Here is a 5,392-nt window from a genome sequence, read left to right as displayed (position 1 = left end):
GACGGTACATGATCTCCGATGATTGTGTTCTACATAATCTGGCAACAACGAAATTAACAAAAAGTATGGTATTTTTTGAATATTTTGGAAACTTAGTTATGCTTTTAAGTCATTTTTTCATTTACCTGAAGTACCTGTTTACCACAAGGTTTTATTTGAATACATGTGTATTTTGTTGGTATTCTGTCTACAAATAATGTTGTTTAGTAAAAAGACTCGTTAGGGTTTCTAATGTATTCGATTCCTTTATATATTACAGTCGGTATATTACATTTACACAAAGGACCCCTAAACTATATGTGAATGATAATATAAACACAATACAAATAATAAAATAAATAAATGTTCTAACACTCCCCCTTAGTTTGAGCAGGAGGTTCACGGATTCTGAAACTACTTCTGAAATCAAGAAATAACTATATGGGAAGTCCTTTAGTAAAAATATCAACAAACTGGTGTGCGGATGGAACATGTAGCCCACAAATATGTCCAATGGCAACGCGTTCCCTAAAAAAGTGTAAGTCTATTTCCATATGTTTGTTTCTTTGGTGTTGAACTGGATTAGAAGCTAAGTACATAGCTGTAACACTCGATTTCAAGTATGAAAGTATTTCCGATTTGTGTATGAGTTCTTTTTGGCCATGGCGTGGTGAAGCCTCACCACGGCGTGACGATAAGCTTTTGGGCCGCACATGTTTATGGACCACCACAATGTGGTGGTGTTGTACCACGATGTGGTGGCGGATGATGGAGAAAACCCTAAAGTTTAAGGGGCTGAGCCCTATTTAAAGATCCTTAACCCCTCATAGCCTCCCTCACATCACCCTCCATTCCCCCAAATCGTTCCTTGCAAACCCTAATCGCCTTCCACCATTTTTGAGCTAGTTTTGTACTCTTTGAAGCTAGAGAAGGAAGAAGGAGGAGGAAGGGAGCAAAGATCAAGAAAGCAAGTCCCCATTCTTCATCTTGGCACTCTTTTGGACCCTTGTAAGTGTCCAAGACTTGATTTTTATCTTACCAAGTTGTTAGATCTTGAGTTTTGTCCCATTAGCCTCTTGTTCTTGATTGTTGGGATGGTTAGACCTCATAAAGCTTTCAACTTTATGAATCTCCAAGTTAAGGTGATCTGGTAGTGTCTTGGATATGGTGTATAATCAAGTTTTGATGTCATGCATAGAGATTAGGTCGTAAATCCTCATTTTGACCTAATATAGGTTCAAGACATGCATTGGGCATGTATATCTATAAAGCCCCAACCTTTGGGATGGTTTAGGTGTTAGAATCACTTTTGGAAAGGATGGACTTCTTACTTTAAGGATTAAGTGCTTATTGGTTAAGCCCTTGCATTATTAAGCTTTATGGATTGGGTTTTGGACCTTTTTGGGTAGTCCCAATGGATAAAGTTGGAAACTTTATCCTTCTAGATCATATTTTGGACTATATCTGAGCTTTGGAGCTCTTGGAATCAAATAAAACATCTTAATGTATTGATTTGTTGGAACTCAGGTAACCATGACGTAGTTCTAAGTCAACACGGCGTGTTGGCTGGGATTTTCCCGACTGCTTGGATGCTGGCAGAACACGGCGTGGCCAAGGGGCACTACTACGTTTTGGAGTAAACATGGACTGTTGAATTTGACTTTTGACTTTGTCTAAGTTTCACATAAGGGGTATTTTAGGTATTTTGAGTTGTATCTGAGGATTGGTCACTATTTGATGAATAGGTGACGGGTAGAGCTGATATTCGGAGTCGGGACCTTATCAGCTATTATTCTGATTATGAGGTGAGGTTCCCTCACTGTGTTTAGCGGGTCGAAGGCACCAATTCCGGCTCATGATTATTATGATATGATGTTGGATGTCTGTGTCACTCTTGCATGTGTTATATGTTGGTATGTATACCGAGCGGGGCTCGATGTCGTGCGAGGCCCGATGAATGTATTGTATGTCATTGGCCTTGTTATTATCGTATGTGTTAGCATGATTATTTGTTTATTTGTGTATCGGGCGGGGTCCGATGCCTGGCGAGGCCTAATGAATGAAAGATATGTACCTCGATCGGGGCCCGAGACCGAGTGGTACTAGATGTCGGGCGAGACCCGATGTAGGGCGGGGGGCCAGTATGTGATTAATATGTATGGTATATGGTATTTTGGGGAACTCACTAAGCGTTGTGTTTACGATTTTCAGTTTATGTTCCAGGTACTTCTGATTCGAAAGGGAAGGGCCAAGGATGATTGCAAAGCATACACCACCTTATTCCACATTTGTGAATTACTCTGATATGATATGATGTAGTTGATGGGTTTTGAGCATTCTAACACTCTTAAGTGTACATGCAACCCTAAATACCTTGGATCTATGTTTTCTCTATTATACATGCAAATATGATTATCCAAGGTATTATCCTAACTAGCATACCAAAACATTGATACTAGGATAATAAAATAGATATAATACATACCTTGTTGTTGTTGCTTGACTCCATGAAGCTTGAGAGCCTAGTGCCCCAAGTGTGACACCTCAAATGGTTCACACAACATCATGAACTCTTGGAATAACCATGAGAAGAAGACATACATGATCAAATCGGCTAACCCTCAAAATATGTATCACTAGTGCCAATTTCTTGAACTAAAGGGGTTCTTATATAGTGTGGCTATTAGGGTTACACCATGTAACTCATGACTTTTCCCATTCCTTATGCTCCATGGGTTTTAACCTCCATGGAGTATCCATGGATCACCACATGGGTTAAACCCAACATAAAGGAATCTTGGATCATAAGCCCACATATATAAGAATGAATGATTTACACAATCAATCCCCATATATTTAATTAGTCTCTTTTTGATCACTAAATTAAGTCCAAATTAATTCTTGATAAATACTAATTAAATAACATGATTTCATATTAATATATTAGAACTTATAATATATTAATATGTCACAAAATGTCTTTTCCTCATAAACGGTCTATCCAAATGTTCCGATGCCATGCAACCCAAATGGACCATGCCGAGTCGGGTCAAGTACATACCAATTATAGTTATGGACTTAGACACTAATCCAACAGTCTCCCACTTGGATAAGTCTAAAACTATTATTACGTATGACTTCAGGAACCAACTGGCAATCGTAGCTCTCAAAAGCCGCTGTCGAACTCTGACCTTGTAGAGGAACTCTGACCTTTGTCAATGACTTGTCCATTAGATAAGGGATCATATATTCCTCCATTCTAGATATCATATGGACTGAGACATGGATTATAATCATTCTCTCTGTCCATTTGTTGTTTCCCGATTTCCGATTTATGACGACTGACTAATTGAACAAATCAAATCAGTCCTAGCTCGGCCGAGCACTTCCATTTGTCATCATCAAATCATCGAGGGGCCCACAGATATCGCTTTTATCCCGAAGGTAAAAGGAATGGATAAACTTCGACTCATATGGCTTGTTCTACTACTTGTTGAATCATACACAAAGGCACGTTTTATAACACCGAGTTACCGAATGCGTTTTCGTGCAATCAATGTACAACCAACTCATAGTAACAACTCATATCTCTAGGTTTGAAGAATATAAGATATTATCGTCTCATGATCACTCGTGATAAAATCCATGAAGTGATTCCAATGAGCGCGGGTTGAATCCAATACTCAGAACTTATGAGCACTCACGAGTGTTGTAGCCCCTTGTCCAACATCTTAGACCTCTACAAGCCAACCCATGACAGTCTTGATTCATATCTACTTCCAACATATGACCGACTGTGGATAGTTTGAATAACTTAGTCAATCAGGAAGAACGACCTAGTTATTCTGGAAGTCAAAACATGCAAAATGAAACACAATAATAATAGAATCTAATATGGTATCAAAACCTATGAACATAAATAAAACACCTTTTATTTATCACCATATGATTACACATTATTCATTGTATACAGTTTCAGCTATCAACTTTATTCTTGAATTTAAAACAATAGTTGTCCCATGCTCCAAGCATGTACACTATGTTTTCTAAACACTAGTCATGCCATACACCAAGTATGCATACTATGTTTGTCTATGATCTTCACTTTGTGAATTAGATCAATTGAACATAACTCCAATGATCCTCTTTCACAGTCCCAAATCCTTACTGCAAATGCAAGAATTCCAAATTCATGCCATTTACTGAAATCTGTTAGATTCTAAACTTATATGCATTGATCCTCCTGTAATGATTATGCACAGAGTCACAAGGACTTGACAACAAACATTACAGAGCATTCCAAGGAGATCAACTCCTTGGAAACATCCTTCTTGCATTAAGTTTCCTAATCTTACACAAATTGAATAATTTCCAACTTTGAAACATTTCCATATTCCATTTTGACTATCACTTCTGAACAAGAGTTGCCTCCTTACAGATTATGTCAATATGGTCCTTCCAGAATTAACACTATACTTCCAACTGTCCTTGAGCAACCAATCTTTGGTAAACCTTAGATTGTCCTCGACAATTGCTTAATCCTTTTAGTCATATCCAGTTCTAGACCTTTTCCCTTCTTAATGCCCCAGGCATTTGGAAAATTTTAGAAAGGATGAATATAGCACATGAAATCGATCCTATATCCGAAGCATATGGGACACGAGTCATGATGTCTCACATAAAGACTAAACCAGTCTTTTGCTATAACATTTCCATTTCTATTTGCCAAGTTCTCATAATTCAGATTATGAAAAGGGATGTCGTAATCATAATCGAATTTTATAACGCAAATAATGGACTCATATATAGAATTTCCTTATGTTGAGCCATTCCAACATGAAATTCATATATATATATCCTTGACTAAATACGATTAAAATCTCAATCTAAGCTTTTAGAATTGAAATGAAGTATAATTTTCTCTCCCTTAATTATAGCAAAACAACTTTTTCAACCCCTGCAGCCTCACGAATTGAAACTTTTGTTTTCTATAATTAACATTGCTAACTTGCAACCTTTATCATAATTATCATGCTCCCACTAACATGATGATTATTAGCATAACACTTATGCTCCCACTAGCTTTGACATGTAATCAGAAATCAGCTGGACTTCTAGAAATCAATACTTTATTGACTTTCTTACCAAAGTTCAGATTTCTGATACTAGATTGCTTTGATAAAACTTTATCAATATCATACACCTTATCTTAGATAGCTCACAGGTGTGTCTAAACAATTTTAAGAACTATGAAAAGGGATGCCGTAATCATAGTCTCGATTGTTTAGACCTTTACCACTTCTCACAAGTCCATGTTAGTGTGCTGGTTAACCACACACGCTCCACTAATGACTTTGAGAATGCAAATATCACAATTGCTATCTAGCTAAAATCTACTTAGTGAAAGTGTTTC

This window comes from Lactuca virosa, chromosome 4 (genome assembly GCF_052849685.1).
Source record: "Lactuca virosa cultivar CGN04683 chromosome 4, Lactuca_virosa_CGN04683_v6, whole genome shotgun sequence".
Lineage (NCBI taxonomy): Eukaryota > Viridiplantae > Streptophyta > Magnoliopsida > Asterales > Asteraceae > Lactuca > Lactuca virosa.
The sequence above is the reverse complement of the archived record's forward strand: the minus strand, read 5'-3'. Positions refer to the sequence as shown.